Source organism: Camelus bactrianus, chromosome 4 (genome assembly GCF_048773025.1).
Source record: "Camelus bactrianus isolate YW-2024 breed Bactrian camel chromosome 4, ASM4877302v1, whole genome shotgun sequence".
In the NCBI taxonomy this organism is placed as follows: Eukaryota; Metazoa; Chordata; class Mammalia; order Artiodactyla; family Camelidae; genus Camelus; species Camelus bactrianus.
Genome location: NC_133542.1, coordinates 97,546,635 through 97,565,484, shown reverse-complemented (window position 1 = coordinate 97,565,484; position 18,850 = coordinate 97,546,635).

Here is an 18,850-nt window from a genome sequence, read left to right as displayed (position 1 = left end):
GTTGCACTGCCTGGGGGGGTAGAATCCTCTTAGTGATGAGGGGATAACGTGTAAGCAATGATTTGGGGGAAGCCTCCTTTGATGACTTTTCAAGCCTCTCTAAACCATGCAGCTTACTGATTGTGCCTGTTTATATGTTTTTTTTTTTTTTCCTCTAAGGGTGAAGCTTGTATCTTATTGCAATACTGATATTTAATTCTGAACAACAGCAGTGGTAGGGCTACTGATTCTTGCCCATTTAACCCAGTTATTCCTGATGGGGAGGGCAGTCCTCGCTCCCCTGGGAACATTTGTCAGTATCTGGAGATATTTTTCTTGTCATAAATGTGGACATGAATGCTACTGGCATCTAGGAGGGGAGGTCAGGGATGCTGCTAAGCCTCTTACTAGTGTATGGGCCCCACTTCCACCCCACAAGCCCCGCAAATGTCAACAGTGTAGAATGTGAAAGTCATTGTTTAAATGTGAGTAGAATACATTTTGTTATACCATATTTTTCAAAGTCAAAATCCTCAGATAAGTAAAGTTATTGTTATTCCAGTAATAGTTGTCTCTCATTATATGTTATAAAAATTTAACATATTCCATCGTGTACTTCAAAAACAAATTTACTTAAACTTATAAAAAGCATAGGTATCGAGTTAAAGGTCTGAGGCAAAAGAATCTCGTCCTCTCTGCCTGGAATCTGCTTTTCCATAGGTACCCTCATGACTCACTCTCATTTCTCCATCAGTAATTTCTTAAAATGTTTGCTTTTTAATAATAAGGTCTTCCCCAGCCACACTATTTAAAATTACAATGTATTCCTGCACCCATGCACTTCTGTCCCCCTTGTCTGTTTTATTTTTCCCTATCACTTATCACTGTCTACTAGGATGGATATTTTACTTTATTATCTTATTATCCCAAGTCTCCTCTTACTCCTTGAAACATCAGCCCCTATGAGGATGGTGATATGCTTCTCTTTTGTTCAAGGCTGCCTTCTCCACAACTAAAGATAAACTGGGAGTTTGAGATTTGCAGATACTGACTGGTATATATAAAACAGATAAACAAGTTTATACTGTATAGCACATGGAAATATATTTAATATCTTGAAGTAGCTCATGGTGAAAAAGAATATGAAAATGAATATATGTATATTCATGTATGACTGAAGAATTGTGCTGTACACCAAAAATTGACACATTATAAATTGACTATACCTCAATAAAAAAAAAAGAATACTTGGCACAAAGTAAATACTTAACATTTGTAGAATAAATGAAAAATTACATTGTGGTGAGGAGAAAGCACCAAAAGTCTTCTGGAGAGCCACTGGAGAGTAGTAGGCACAATGACTAGGTTAGAGACATGGGAAGGATACAGGGAGAGTCCGTGGACTTTTTATTCAGGATAGCCAGGGAACATGGCTGAGCTTGGTAACCGGGAGATGCCACTGAGAATCCTAGATTATCCAGAGAAATTTGAACTGCTTAGGCTGAGCAGGGAGTAACTAACAATCTAGCACATATGAACCTGCCTAACAGAAAAGGCAAACTCCAAAATGAAGAGGCATATTGATGATAATGTGAGGGAGAGCTTTGGTGAGAATCACTGAGGTTTTTGTATTAGCCAGTAGGTCACCTGGCTTGAATTGACACTTGAAATGAAAATATATACAAACTTAGGCATTTATCATGCACTGCTTGGTATAGTATGAAGGAAACACCCAGTCTCCAGTTGAAACATCTGTGATTGACAGCCCAGAATGTATACTAACAAGCTTATTGATAACCAGGCTGCTTCAGCAAAAGAGCCAGCTCTGTGGCCAGTATTCCAGGACTGATTGACAAGGGGAGCAGTTGCAGGACACACCAGGGGATGAGGACAGGCCATTAGTAGTGAAGTAAGAGCTTTTCAAAATTGGAAGTATTTACCAGTGTGTGATGGCCCATTTGGAGTAGTTTGTGCAACCTGCTTTCTAGGGGGGAAAACCTATTTGCATACAGCTTCCCGCTGTGAAATTTTCACATGGCCAAGGTGGTAAAGAGAAACTTCTTTGTTGTGGAGCCATTGATGTGACTGGAGAGGATGCTTAGGTCACTCTTTCTGGGAGACTCATTGTTTGATTGATTGATGGAGCCATTCATTCAACCAACAGACATTAATTGGCAACCTGCTCTGGGCCTATCAGGAGTGTGTCATGCTTAAGATCCTCAATTTTGAAGTCTGATGAAGCTGGCTTCAAATCATGACTCTTACACTTAGTTCATCTTCAAAAAACTCAGACCAGTTAACTGCTGCATCTCAGTTTCAACATCCATAAAAAGGAGTGGATCATAGCTCTCACATATCATGTTGAGGGGCTTAGGGGACACATTGTATATCAGCTGAGAAAGGTTTCTGGCACAAAGTGAGCTCAGAATATGTAGCAGTATTTTCTGTCACCACTAAGAGAGTAGGGATGTTAGGGGGAGACCAGAGGACTACTCTTGTAGTAGCCATAGTTGGGGCTCAAAAATATCTCTAAAGACTATTGAGTCCAGTGAGTGTTAAGCCTAAGTCTTCAAGTTGAATGTGAAATATTAAACCATGCAAGGTGAAAAGAACACATATTCAATACAAAGGATTATGTGAATATGTCATGTAGAAGTTAAATCAACATGGAGAAGAAAAAGTGGGTGTTTTGGAAGTCTATGCAGTAAAGGGAAATCTTGGCTGGATAAGCTGTGTGGTCACATTGGATAGCACGAACTGAAACCTTTCTCTTGAAAGTCACCGCAGGGAAGGGCGAGGAAGGATCATTCATGCATGGAATCACGTGTTAGCTGGTCACCACAGCAAGACTCTGAATCAGCAAAAAGCGTGTTTCTCTTGTGCCAGGTGGCTATTCCTGCTCTGGGCTGTGCATTCTCTGTGGCTGTCTGCCTGTCTGTCTCTAGCTCTCACTCTCTGTCTCCCTCTTTATTTTTTCATTACTACTGATTTGGTGGCCGATTCTACAGACAGGTGAATTTTTGGAATATTAATTGAGTCAAGGATAAATATTTGAAAAAAAAGGATAACTTATGGATGGAATTCAAGGTATTAGAGATTAGGCTGATTCCCACACCTAAAAACAAAACAAAAAGGCAAACCCCATGAAGTCAGACTCCTGCAATCTTGCCATGGGGTGTCTCTGAGGAAATTAACTGGGGAAAATGCCTTTAATTGGCATTCAGATTTCTAACATAGCTCTACTTAATTCCCTTTAGGGCCATACTAGAGGAGAGCTTACCCATCACAGCTTGGTTTGAATGTGGTTAGCCATCCAGTCCTCAATTATGGAGGCCCACTGGCCACAGTATTGAAAGAAAAGATTATGTATTGCTAGGGGCCACATTTGCTGCACATTTTTTAAACAACTTAGATGAAAACAACAAAGAACAAGGCAGAGGTCAATAGTAATAAAATCTGCTCTTCAACACTGGAAGTCTGTTACAAGGCATGTGTCATCTAGGGTGACTGCAAATAGGGACGTCACAGGTCAAGGTCACAAACCTCACTGTTGTGAATATTCTTAATGTATCTCATAAGAGTAAAAGATTTGGGGTAACAGAAATTACTGTGGCAAAATGTTTAAAATGTCAAAAATAACACTGTTGACTCTAAGGCTATGAAATTATTCTCCAGTCTCATTCTACCTCTGTTTATTTCTATTAAACTGTTTCTTGTGTGCTTATTCTCTGGAAGTTGCTGTTGGTGTGTTTGGAGTGTTTTTTAAATCTAATTGTCTAGAGCTACTCCGTGGAATATCTCAGTTGGTGTGAGAGAATGTAGCCAAGAACGGATAGTCATGTTTTCAGACTGTCCATCTTTGAATACATGAATATGGATAGAGACGCTCTTAGAAATCCACTACCCCTAGTCCTGACATGTCTCTAGGTACTTCCCACTGCCCCTGTTTTTTTCTTCTCTTTCTGCTCATGACCACTGGTTCTTTTTCTCTTTATTTTGCTGCCCATGTGTTTGGTGTAACATGTGGGATTGTCCAAGAAGGCTCACTTCTGAAATAGGAATGCAGGGAGTTCGAGGCAGCTAGGGAGCTCACAGGTGTCATCCCCAATCTGTCTGAGTGCTTAGTAATAAGTGAACAATAGTTCCTCTTCAACAGGACTCTGGAGGAACACTGATGATCAGGAAATCTCCAAACTCACCGCGACGAGTTTGTACTTAGCAATCTAGTTATAAGAAGGACTATTGATATCTTGGAGAAGCGCATAGTGTGAGTAGAGGTGTCTCTGCCAACAGGTGCTAAACATGATGAGATGCATGCCAGGCCACAGGACTGGGACAAGGGGCATGGGGAGTGAGTTAAAGGCACTCTTTAAATTTGGAGGTAGTCAACATCCCAGTTGAAATTATTTAAAAAAAAATACTCTTCTGATAAAAAACACAAGGAATGGTCTTAGGTTATTAAATGAAATGTTCAGAGCAGGAAAAATGCAAATCAGGAGAAAAAGCCTGTGATGTGTAAATACCCACCGAGTGCCTGTGGCATTTAGTGGTTGTTTAGTGGTGAAAGGCTCTTAACATGACCGTTATTAAGATTTAACTTGAGGCTGTCTATCTCTCTGCGACTTTTCTACCTCATTCTTCTCATTGTTTGCGTTTTCCATTCAGCCATGCATATCAGGCACATGCTCATCCCACCGTTAGCGTATGTAAGCTGAGCCTGAGCATGGATGCCACCAGTAAGAATTGACCAGAGAGAATATTCATGGAGTAAGGTTGAGGGCAGCAAGATGGCGTCTGTGGAAGATTTAGAAAGGTCAAACATGACCTTAGGGACTGGGTTGCTGTCTTCAGTGGACAGGGAACTCCATGAATACCCTTACTGCACAAATACTCTCACACCAGGAAATTTTTTACCATCAGATAGCCTTATTCAGACTAATATCGTTGTCCTGTGTATAGAATACTCGAACCATAGAAGAGAGGCTATTTTCTGAATAACTGCAATCCAGAAAGAAAATCCAAAAAAAGAAATCTATCAAGATTTAATTAAGAGTGTCTATTAAATTCTAGAATTTCTAAGTTCATGTGAATAGAGGTTGAGGACCTTATTAATTCAAGGAAACCCAGGGAATTGGAGATATGCTCGAGACTGATTAGAATATATCAAATAATGTTTTACATTAATGATGATAAAAATGTGAAGTTTTTTGTAGAGCTTGAAACATTGTCATCAAATCTGTTTATTATAATTCTATATTCATTCCATGGCAGGTATTTTTGAGCATCAGAAAGCTCTGATGCTAAAATCAATGAGGAAGCTAAAATTGATGGAATGACTATGAAACAGTGAGAAATGCTTAAAATAAATTTTGAAAGGATGTTGACAGAGAACTTCTGTTTTAGTTTAGTGTGTTAAAAAATTCACAATATTCTCATTCGCTTGGTAAAAGCAAGAAAAATACTGGAAAAAAAATGATGATTTTTCTATAGGGCTAATGAAGAACAGTGACTCCAAGGAAGCCTTGATGAACTGAATTCTGGAGGAAAGCAGAATCCTTCATAGGGCAGCAGAGTTGCAGTGCTGTTTCTAGAAATGAGCAGAGGGAGACATGGGCTTGCCACAGAAGGACAGAATTGAGAGGGACAAGACAATATAAGCTGAGTATTGAATGACTTATGATTTAGATGGATAATGTTGAAATCCTGAAGATCCCCAAATGTAAAAGAAAATGACTGGGCTTAATCATTCTCAGGGCACCTTCACTTCTGACTTTTGTACAGGGAGCAGCAGTGAAGAGACTGGAGAATGGAAAGAAATAATGTGTTCTTGAGATTTCTCATGGTACTTAGATTATGGGGCTGTGCCTGAGTTAAATCTAAGCATGATCTCAAATTATATGAATTGTCAGCCCATCCCCTCCCAGTTCAAATAATGACAAGATCAATGAAAAGCACAGTCAGAGGAGATTTTGTCTTGAGCTAATCACAGGTGAATTCAGCCTAATTTAAAACTGGTCCAGATGTCACTCAACTTGATGGAAGGAAGAACCTCAGTGGGACATGGATTGTCTTGTAATAAATGGCAAAACAAAATATTATTATACTTCTATCTCTAGAATTTTACAATAATGTCTACACTAATCTAAACAGTGTAGATAAACAGAAAAGTATGACCCCCCAGATCAACAGAAAATCCAGTTATTAGAAGGCTCCCCAGGTATAATCAATTATTGGATCCAACATACAAAGGCCTTTAAAACAAACATTTTAACTATGTTAAAAAGTTATAGGGAAATATTTAAGTAAAAATGAGGAATATCATGCAGCAAAATTAAAAGTAGAATGAATAGGACAAATAGAAATCAATTAGGAAAGTGGCTGGCTTAAACCCACTGGTACCAATAATTTCATTAAACAAAAATGACCTAATTAATCATATTAAAAGGCAGAGGTTGTCAGACTGGATACAAAGCAATATACTGCTATATGCCACTGGGGCAAAATGCTTTTTAAAAGGACAAATACCTTAAAAGTAGAAAGATGAAATGTATAAACCATGAACATAATACTCATGATAATTTTGCTGTATTAACATCAGAGACAGCGTACTTCAGGTAATAGCACATTGCTGGAGGAATCAATACTCCATAGTGGTAAAAGGGATATTTTGTTAAGACAGAGGAATCCTAAATGTTACGCACCTTATAACAGAAATTCTAAGTGCATAAAAGGTATAAGAGAAGGAATAGATATAACTACAATTATATTTGGAGATGTTAACATTCCTACCCAGTAATTGAAAGAATAGCAAAAATAGTAGTAAGAGCATGAAAGGTTTGAGTAACACTGTCAACCAACATGATCTGTTAGACATTGTGGGGCTCTAAAACCAACAAAGTTAGAATCATATTCTTTTCAAATGCAAATAGAATATTAATTAAGATAGACACTATGCTGAGCCATAAAATGGCAAAGGACTGAAATCCCGGAGTATGCTTTCTGATCACAATGAAATGAATTTAAAAATTAGTAACATTCAGATATTCTGAAAAATCCCCAAATGTTTGGAAAGGAGACAACATATCCGAAATAACCACTATGTCAATGAAGTGACAAGGAGGTTTAGAATGTATTTCAAATTAATGATGAGTTTTAAAAACATGACATTTGTGGGATACTGCTAAGCAAGAGAAATGCATGGCTTAAAATCTGTATATTGGAAAAGAAGACAGCTTTCAAAATCGATGATATATTTCCATCCAAAGAAGCTAGAAAATAAAGAGCAAGATGTTGTGATGCTAGCAAATAGTTGAAGAAGATGACGCTATACTTATTTAAGTGTGTATAGGCTGAGCAGAGAGGACTTGAGTTGACACTCAACCAACATAATCTCCCTCCCTCCCTCTTCCTCTCTCTCCCCCTCTTTCTCCCTCCACTATCCCTACCCCCACCACCCTGCCCTGCTTCCCCAACATAGCACACATAGCCACATATATTTTCTCTCTGGAGAAGCCTCATGGGTAAGGCAGCTAGGAGTCCTAAACCCTCCCATCAACCTGAATGTGCTTTAGCATCATGACGTGCAGAGACCTGCCTTCTTCATGGATTTTAGTCAGCGGCAGTGACTCTGTTCTATATGAGGCCCAGAAATATTAGATCTGGTAACCTGGCATGAAATGCCAGAAAAGAGGAAGTGGCTTTTCAAAATGATACAAAATCCTTATGAACTGTTAATGGGTTATATTCCAGTAGCAATAATCAGTGGAGTCTATTCTGCAAAGCAAGAGATCCCGGGACGAGGCTATGGTGGCAACAGCTCCTGAGAACAGCAGCGCTAACTTGTTTACTTCTCTCTGTTAATCTCTCCATTGTTTTCTAATTATGTTGATTTTGAAAATAGTGTGTTTGAATATCCTGGCTTCCCACTTAGATTTTCCATTGTCTAAGAGTCACCAGGAATTATTCTGAAAGAAAGCTCCGTGGGTTAGGAGTGTGGGAAGGAAGCTTAGTAACTGCTTTTCAGCCTCAGCGGGGAGTGTTCTCTAGAGACCTGTGTGCAAGAATTTTTCTCTGATGTACAGATAACCTCTCCACTGTCCTCTGTAGATGTTTTGTTCAATTGTTTTCTACATATGAGTATTGGACCCCTCTTCTGGTCTTAAGATCTGCATTGTGAATAGGATATTTGAGCATTAAGAGGTATTTTATTAATAAGCCTTATTCCAGAGCAAAAAAGATGTTTAAGTTTTACTGGAGAGAACAATACATTTCTGAGCTTTCAAACTTCAGTCTTTATAAGCAAATATTAATAACAATTTTGAACTCTGTACATTTGAGGGATATCGTGGAAAGAAGACAAATACTTGTTAAGTATGGAAACCGGGAAACCCATCTACACCTCATCATACAGATACGCAGACTCATTTGTTAAAAAGACGGAGGAATGCAGTTTAGCCTCCTGCTAGAGCTGTATGTCTTGGCCCTGGCAGACAACTTTTACTTATAATACAAGCCAGAGAAAGGGGAACACAAAAAGGAGAGTTGATGTGTGACTATTTTTTCCATCCCACTCTATAGTGTCATATTATTTTGAATGATGAGCACAAACTTTTCCATTGTGTTATAAAATATTAACAGACTTATAGTAATGGATTTTCATAATAGGCCTCCTCTAAGAGAAAACATACCTACTAAGAAATGGCAAGATGTTGCAGAAAGATCTGAGATGTGTAGAAGCCTTATTGGTGGGTGGGTAGGAGGTGTCCACAGGAATATATTTTCTGATGGTAAACAGAAGTTGCTTGTCTCTGATGCAACTGAGCTGTTTTACACCCTGACATGTTTCTTCCTGGAAGGAACAGGGAAGAATGTAGTTCAGAAATTAGATCACGGTTCTGCTGTTTTTCTTTTTTTGTTTAGAACAAGAACTGTTCTCAGTATTAATCATTTGTGTATTCTTTATGTTTTTCACTCTTGCTCTTACATTTTTCCATATTTGCGATAACTGTCCTTGTTCAGTTTATGGTAGTTGCATGATAACTCCGAGTGACTGTATAATTATGATCAAAGTGTGTCTGGTAGAGTTATTATTGGGATTAATCAGGAATTTCAGGGTTTGATGTGGGGAGAGAACAGAAAGAAAGGGACTGGGAAACAGATTCCAGTCCCTCTGTTTGTTGGGCGACCAGAGGTGACCCTGTACTGGAAGGGAGGTCTCCTCTGTGCTCTGACCTGCTCTTATTTCCACAATGATGGAAATAGATGGCCCTGTCTATTGTCTGTACCAATACTTGGTGCTGTGCATTGTAGCCATTAGTGATTTTGAGTTTTGAAGATGGGGACATCCATTTAGGGAACAAGATTTCAAATGAAATCCTCAAGATCTGGACATGATAAATGTGCATAGGCACTTTACTACACTTTAGAATTTCTTAGCTCACAGAAGAACAAAAGTAGCCTAATATGAGTTAGACCAGATATTTGGGGAATATGTGTAAGGTTAGGTGAACTTTTTGACATCTTCTAAAGAAAGGAAAGACAAATTTAGGGAAATGGCTTTTAGGAGTAAGTTTATGAATTTAAAAAAAATGGAGAATTAAGAAAAAACATAGGAAACTCTGAAAAGTTATAGCTTTGTAACTTTTTTTTTAACATCAGGGCTTTCGTTTCACAATGTCTGAAATGGAATGACCTACCTCCTTCATAAGGTTACTTTGCAGGTTGAATGAGATGATGCTTATAAACTGCTTAGAGTACCTGTGACTCAGCATGGGCTCAGCAGATGTAGCTGTAGTCATTTTTTATTCTACTCCATAAAGAGAGCAGAGATCCTGGGGAGATGCAGAGGAGTTCCTCATGAGTGAGTGAAATATGAAACTCATAAACTCTTTCCGAGAATAAGATCCTTTCCATTGAAAATTAAGTTCTCCTGTCAGAAGTGAAATATGAAGAAAATTGCACTGTGCCATATTTAGTACACATGATTCCTAAAATGATGTGCTAGAAAAAAATACAATAAATACTGTGTTGACATTGAGCCAATTAGGCAAGTAGAAACCGGTCATTATACTTCAAGTCCGTGTGAAAGTGCAGTACTTTCTCATAGTAAGTGGATTGTAGCTTATTCTGGGAATATTGAGCTGGTAATCTTCCCCTTCGCTCCCAGTGTGCACACAAATGTGGCTGTTGAGAGAAAGAGAGAGGGATGAAACTTAAGTCAAGTTGCAGGTGTACTGTCACCAACATGAGGCTCCTGGGCCGAATGCACCGTGATGGATATCCCAGCACCACTGTCTCTGGAGCATCAAAAGGGAGAGTGGGTCTCTTCCTAGATCAGACTGGTTATTTACTGATCCAGCTCTGCAGTTTTTTTCATCGTTGTAACTGAATGTCTCTATGTGTCCTTTATCTTTCTCTTAGCTCTTTCTCTTTCTCTCTCTCCTACTTTCTTTTTCTCTGATTAATCTTTTTCTGTGTGTTTTTAAAAATAAGTTTATGTTTTTCATTCATCCCCAGCTTGTATTCTTTTAATGATGAAAATTAAGTAATGGCAGGTGGTACATGAAGGAGAATTTAATAAAGTCTCCAGAATGCCTGTGGAGAGAAATAGACATATTGGTGACTAAGGAATACTACAGCATTAAAGTCAACTTCTGGTCCTTTACGTGGAATGTGCCAGAAAGGAAAAAGTCTGATTCTGAATGAGCTGTGTCATAGGGGCAAATAGGTGGGGTCCTTTACATGGAATGTGCCAGAAAGGAAAAAGGCTGATCTAGAATGAGCTGTGTCACAGGGGCAAATAGGAGGGGCCACCAGTATGGTCTTGCAGGACATGTCAGAGAATCAGTAAAAAGAATAAACCTGTGGTGTGAATATTTTCATGCATCAACCATGAATGAGACTCCAAATGCCACCTGTCAAGATTGCATTAGAAAGAAAGAAAATTATCAGTCAGGGACTAAATCTGGTAACTGAAAATTATCCTAAGGTTTTTATTGAGATAGAATTTTGGACTAAGGAACTAACATTTCTATTTTCAAATGTTCATAAAACCACGAGTATCACTATTGAATCTGCAGCTATGAAATGTCTTCCTCTTTTATTTAGAGTTTTCAGCTTGTGAAAATTGCTCTCTATGAGGCTTAATATCTAAGTTGGGCTTATATGGGGTGCTTGAGAGTTCAATGGGAAGAAAATATCTTGAAATGGGAATGATGACAAAAATGGAATGACCAATGAGTGGCAAGAATGGTGCTCTTTAACTGTACTGGAAAGTCTGTCTCTCCATTTCCTCTTTAAGACTTCCAGCTGTCCTGTAATATTTTATATACAGGTTAGGAATCCAGGTTTGGAAGAGTAAAAGTAAATTTGTAGGTTCTTGGATTCTACTATTTCTGAATAATCATACAAAGGCAAAATAATGACTCATTTGAGAAAGACCAGCAATATGGAGGATATATTTGAGGCCACATGGAATATAAAGGGAATCAGGAATCCCTGGAGCCCTGTGTAGTGGGTCTTGATAAACAGTGAGGCATAGCGAGGCCTTTTGCTTCATCTGTTGTGTGTACGTTGGGCCCTTGAAGCAAACACCCCAGACACAGCAGACACAGAAATATTTCAGAAAATGTTGATGATTGAGACATGGTGCTTAGGAAAAGGAGAGGGAAGCATCCTTTAATACTAAAATCATGCAACTTGGAAGATATCTTCTCCACCAAGAAAATAGTCCCAAAGCAGTACTTGGGGCACCCAGAATAACTCAGAATACAAAACCACTAGTTAAGCTACTGGAACTGATGTTTTAAGATATCTTAAGAGTTTCAAAAGGCACAGATGTCTGAATTTGGTGACTTTTCTGCTGTCAAACTTTGATGAAATACAAGGCAAAGAAGATGGTTAGAAGATGATAAACTAATAATCACTCAAATCTCATTTAAAAAAGGGGGGGATATGTTCATGCAGGCAATTATCTAAGTTTTCTCCATCCACTTACTAGGTTCAACTAGACAGGTGGCAGGTCCAGAAAACACACGATTAAAGATGACCCTAGTGAACTGCACCTAGGTGAATTAAAAGCTAGAGATAATAGGGCTACGTGTCCACAGTAGCACAAGGAAGTGCAGTATCTGAAAGGTTTGAATCTGGGTTTTATTGGAGAGAAAATTATTATCACAGAATATTCCATGAAACTTCCCTATGACCTGGAATTGATTCAGGGAACCTTAAACTGATGACAAAAATATTTCAAACCTTTCAACCTCCTTATATCCTAAAGGAAGTACAGAATAATTGGGGTCCAACATCTTCCTAAGACTTAGTCAGCCATGGTTCAATGAGTTCTACTACTCAAGCTGTCCACCCCTTTCCTATGTTCCATTTATATAACGCCACTACAGGAAGGGTAGATATTTCAAACAACTCTGAAGTCCTATGCAAAAACCTAGAAGAGAATGACACAGCTTATGCAGCCCTTTCCTGCCAAGTAAGAGGTGCGTGTCCCTAAGCCACAATCTGAGTGAATGTGGTTCAAAGAGAATAATTTGTGAGACGAGGGATGCCTGGGAGAGAAGAAGATTCTGGGATTTCATTTCCCTTTTGGAAGTGTTCTTATGAAATGATTTGCTGATACGATATTGGTGCCTTTTTGAGTAGATCAGTAAGGTAATTGGAAAAGGAGGACAGTGTGGAGAAAGGGCTGGGGGAGGAAAGAGAGCAGCCAGGTAGCAGTCAGCCTCCCACCCCTCCTGGTGTAGCAGGGATGTGTGGGGTTTTGTGGGTCTCTCAGACACTTGGAAGGAGGTGGGCTTGAGCTGCCCTGTAGGGACCCCACTCAAGAAGGTTGCTTTCTGTGTGAATAGATCTGCTAACAGAGGCTCAAGCTGTGCAAAGAGTGGAAAGAAATTAAACTGGGACTAGATCTCCCTTCCTACCACAGGTAGGAGTGGGGGGTGTCTCTGATTAAGTCCTTCAAGAAGCCCACCAGTACCTAATCCACATTTGTAACACAGAGAACATTGAGCTATAGTCAATATTTAGTCAAAGAAAGGGCAACACTAAAAAGGGGCTCTAAAAGCATCCTAAGAATAGAGGTCCAACCCCTCACTCTTCCAGTTACTCTGGCAGACATCTGGGGGAAGGGAAGAGATAAACATTAAATACCATATACATTGGGAGTTAGAGATTTGCAGATACTAACTACTGTATATAAAATAGATAAACAACATGTTTATACTGTATAGCACAGGGAACTCTATTCAATATCTTGTAGTAACCTATACTGAAAAAGAATTTGACAATATATGTATGTATATTTATGACTGAACTATTATGCTGTACACAAGAAATTGACACAACATTGTAAACTGACTATGCTTCAAAAAAAAAAAAGGATAATAGATTTCAGAGCATAGGACTTGGGGTTCTGGATCCAATATGTTCCCTGCAGTTGAAAGTCTACAAGAAATACTCTAAGGCCAATTTTGTAGTTAAGAGGAAGTAAAGGAGTTTGTCAGAGCATGGGTGAAGGAAGTGTCAGGAAAAAAATTGAAGCTTGAGCCACACAAGTTCTGTCTGACCAATAAAGTAATTATATCAGTCAGAGGTTGTTGAGTATCTTGGGAGAACAGCAGAGGCAAATAAATCCTAATCTCAGGCATGACTGAAGCAGTTTTGTACTGATCAGGTAGCCCAGGGGCAGCCGTGACCTAGACACAGGGAGAACGGAGAAAACTGGAGCCTTTCACATGACTGGAATGCTAGGACCATCAATTTTAAAATGTTCTCAAAGAAATAATTTTGTTGCTTTAAGTAGTTATTGTTTATTTAGGTATTTACCTTGCTTCATGTATTATTTTATCCTGTTTTATCTTATTTTTTCCTGAGGGGTACTGATTCTGTTAAAGAGACATTAGGAACCAAATACAGTTAGGATAAAAACTTACAAAACTGCTTCTTAAAGAAAACAAACTTTTATTGTGGACATGGTCGTGGTTTTCAAACGCAGGTAGAATAGGATGATGGACCTGGTATATCAATCACTGTCCTCCACAATTTTCAACATACTTTTTTTTTTTATCTACATCCTTTCTTCATTTCACTCTCTGTGGATTATTTTGAAGCACAACTGAGACATCCTGTAATTTCACTGTAGCAAAGCCTGCCAGGTGCTCTTGTGAAATGGGAGGTAGCCTTCTCTAAAGTGGTAGGTGGGCTTCTTTGAGTCTCTACATGAAAGTCGAGGATTTACAGTCTGTTTCATACTCACTCAAAGTGCTTAGGAAGGTGGTACAAATGGTTGGCCCTGCTGAAGTTTGATATGGTTTTCAATAATTAACTGATTCCAAGGACATTTATTAATTGGATACTTTATGGGAAGGAATTTTAAATACTGATTAATAAAAGTTTAAACATGACATGGATTTAGTCCAAATCCCATCTCTAGCATTTTCTACCTAAACATACAAAGCAGTTATCCACTCACCCTTTAAGTCTTCATCTGTACAATACAACAAATATTATTTGCCTGTTAAGTTGGTTGTCAGCATTGAATACGTTGTGTTAACGATGTGTTTTGAGTAATAAGTGTCACTACACTTGGTATCCGATGACATTGGTTGTAATGCAATGCAGTGGATTAACGATGTGAGATGCTGGGGAGAGAATAGAGGAACTCCTCATGAGAAATCAATTAGGTTGAAATGAGATTTTCCTAGAATAATGGAGTGATGCCAGAGTTATATTGCCTGGAAGTTTAGGTGGCAGTAATCTCTCTCTAGTGCTCAGAAGCTTCTGTGTTTCCCTTCCCAAATTTCTTTCCCCAAACAATATTTTCTACTTACTGGAGCTAACCCCCATCGGTTATCCAGTCTATGATATTTATGATGTCAGCAGGTTATCTCAAGTTTCATACAGAACATATAAAGGAATGTTCAGCTATCAAATCCAAGCTGGTTCTTTTGCAGAAATTGACAAGCTGATTCAAAATTTCATATGGAAATACACAGAATGTGGAATAGCCAAACCATCTTGAAAAAGAACAAAGTTGGAGAATTTATACCCCAGACATACTATGGACAAATGAAGTAGAATTTAGTGTCCAGAAATAACCTTTACATTTCAAGTCAATGTATTATGAAAAAGAGTACCAAGATAATTTGATTGAGAAGGAGTAGTCTTTTCCACAATTGGCGCTGTCACAAATAGATATCCATATATAAAAGAATCAAGTTGGAACTTTAACTCACACTGTACACAAAAGTTACCTCAAAATAGATCAAATACCTAAATATGGGTTGAAAATGTTAAACTCAGCACAGGGATATATTGGATACCTTGTAATAATCTAAAAAGAGTATGTAGATGTGTAACTGAATCACTATGTTGTACACCAGAAATTAACATAGCATTGTAAATGGACTATACTTCAATAAAAAATATTAAACTTTTAAAAGAGAATATAGAAGTGAATCTTCACCACCTTGGGTGAAGCAGTGATTACTTAGACATGATATCGAAAGCACAAGCAACCAAAGAAAAATAGATAAATTGACATCAAAATTTAAAGATTTAAACATAAGACAAGATATAATAAGCCTCCTAGAAGAAAATATAGTCTAAACATTATCTCACATACATCTCAAAAATGTTTTCCTAGTGCAGTCTACCCAAGTAATAGAAATAAAAGCAAGAATAAACAGATGGGACCTAATGAAACTTACAAGCTTTTACACAGCAAAAGAAACCATAAGCAAAACAAAAAGACAACCTACAGAATGGGAGAAAAGTTTTGCAAAAGATGAAATTGACAAAAGCTTGATCTCCAGAATACATAAGCAGCTCATACAACTTAATAAGGAAAAAACAAACAACCCAATCCAAAAATGGGCAGAAGATCTAAACAAGCAATTCTCCAAGGAAGACATACAAATGATCAATAGGCACATGAAAAAATGTTCAGTATCACTAATTATCAGAGAAATGAAAATCAAAACTACAATGAGGTATCACCTCACACCAGTCAGAATGGCCATCTTTCAAAAATCTACAAATGACAAATGCTGGAGGGGCTGTGGTGAAGAGGGAACCCTCCTACACTGCCGGTGGGAATGCAGTTTGGTGCAGCCACTATGGAAAACAGTATGGAGATTCCTCAAAACCCTAGGAATAGACTTACCATATGACCCAGGAATCCTGCTCCTGGGCATATATTCAGATGGAACTCTACTTCAAAAAGATACCTGCACCCCAGTGTTCATAGCAGCACTATTTACAATAGCCAAGACATGGAGAAAGCCTAAATGTCCATCAACAGATGACTGGATAAAGAAGTGTTATATTTATACAATGGAATACTATTCAGCCATAAAAATGACAACATAACACCATCAGCAGCAACATGAATGTTCCTGGAGAATGTCATTCTAAGTGAAGTAAGCCAGGAAGGGAAAGAAAAATACCACATGAGAATGCTCATATGTGGAATCTAAAAAAAAACCCATAAATACAAAACAGAAACAGACTCATAGACATAGAATACAAACTTGTGGTTGCCAAGGGAGAGGGGGTGGGAAGGCACAGACTGGGAGTTTGTAATTTGTAGATACTGACAGGCGTATGTAGAACAGATAAACAAGACTGTACTGTATAGCACAGGGAAATATATACAAGATCTTGTGGTAGCTCACAGCAAAAAAATATGACAATGAATATATATATGTTCATGTCTAACTGAAATATTGTGCTCTGCACTGGAAATTGACACAACATTGTAAAATGACTATAACTCAATAAGAAAAAAATTTAAAAAATTTAAAGCTTTGTACCCTCAGAGGACGATACCATCAAGAACGTGGAAAGACAATTAACGATATGAAAGAAAATATTTGTAAATCATATATCTGGTGATGGATTTATATCATAAGAAAAGAACCCTTATAACCCGATAATAAGGTAACCCAACTAAAAATAGGCAAATAACCTCAATAGATACTTCTCTAGAGAAGAAATACAAATGCTCAGTAAGCACAGAACGAACATACTCAGCACCATTAATCATTAGAAATAAAAATCCAAAGAACAACGGAGTGCCGCTTTACATCAGTAAAAGGCTGAAGTGGGAAAGACAGTGAGTGCTGGCGAGGATGTGGAGAACCTGGAACCTTCCTGCATTGCTAATGGGAATGTAAAACGGTGTAGTGGCCTTGGAAACCAGTTTGGCTGTTCCTCCAAATGTTAATTATAATATTACTGGATGACCTAGCAATTCTCCTTCTGGGTATAGTCACAAGAAAACTGAAAATTTATGTGCACATCAAAGTCTGTACATGGATGTTCATTGCATCCTTATTTATAAGGGGAAACAACCCAAATGCCCACTAACTGAAGGATGGATTTAGAAATGTAGAAATCCCTACAGTGAAACATTTTCTCAGCCATCCATAAAAAGGAAAGAAGTACAGTGCATGCAACAACATGGATGAATGACGAAAATATTATGTTAAGTGAACAAATGTAGTCATGGAAGGCCTCAATTGTGTGATTACCGTAATATGAAAGCTCCAGAATAGGCCATCATTAGAGACAGAGAGTAGATTGGTGTTTGCCTAGGGCTTAAGGTGGTGTGAGGTGTTTGGGAGCAACTGCTAATGGGTGTAGTGTTTCTTTTCGGGGATGGTGAGAATGTTGTAAAATTAGATTGCAATGATGCACAGATCTGGGAATGTGCTAAACATTATTGAATTGTTAGTTTAAATGAGTAAATTTTTTTGGCCTGTGAATTTTCTCTCAGTAAACCTGTTTTGAGAAGCATAATGTTTAAAGTATGTCAGAGAAATCTGAACGAGGACATGACATCTTGGTATTTCTAAGTGATACGAAATACGAGAAAACCAGAGATCTAAAGGATTTGAGGATACATAGTAGACTGATTGATGTTATTATTTGAGATTCCTTTAATAAGACTGACATATTAGAATGTGAGTAGTTCCTGCTCATGGCAACAGGTTAGATTCCAGAGGTCAAAAAACACAAGTTGGCTGGATCTCTGGAGCGATCTGTGAGCAGAGAAAGCTTTGTCAGCCTGGACAGTGAGAAGTACCATGTTGTCTGGAAATCAGTATGATGAGGAAAAAGATGTAAAATTCTTCAGAAAGCCTCTAGGCCAGGGATCATAGACCTTTTCTTTAAAGGGCCAGATAGTAAGTATTTCAGGTTTGCAGACCACGTGGTCACTGTCACAACCATTCAACTCTCTCCTTTTATTGAGAAAGCAGCCGCAGACAGTACATATGTGAACGGGAGAGATCATGTTCAGATTGTTTTTTCGGTGAAACAAGGTGATGGCTGGATTTGGCCTATAGACCGCAGAACTTGCCACCCTGCTCTAGAGCAAAGATGGTGGACAGAGGAGATGTGGAGTGGACAATTGTCCAGATCCAATTCTCAGTTCTTCTATTTGAGGGTGAAGAGAAAGATGGAAAGTTGGATAGGACTGCTAATGTAACAACACATTTGACTCCTTGTGAAGTTACTGTGTTCCCTGGGAGCCTTGGAGTTTCCGGACCAGTCCTGTGTGTGAGAAGAGGGCTGAGGAAGCAGCTCAGCCTGTTACTTTAAGTGCCCTCTGAGGAGAGATGCAATAGTTGCATAAAAGCTAGCTTTGTTTTTTATTATTTTAATTATAATGCTTTAGTAGAAAGATAATAAGGGGCCCTAATAAGTTAGAACATTTCCTCAAGATGGACTATTTCTTACCTGACAACAGATGCCCCAGTATAATGAACAACTTTATGGAAAATTAAGCCTAAATTTGTATGTGGATTATGAAATACTGAAAACAAACTTATTCTTAAAAAAAAAAACCATGAAAACT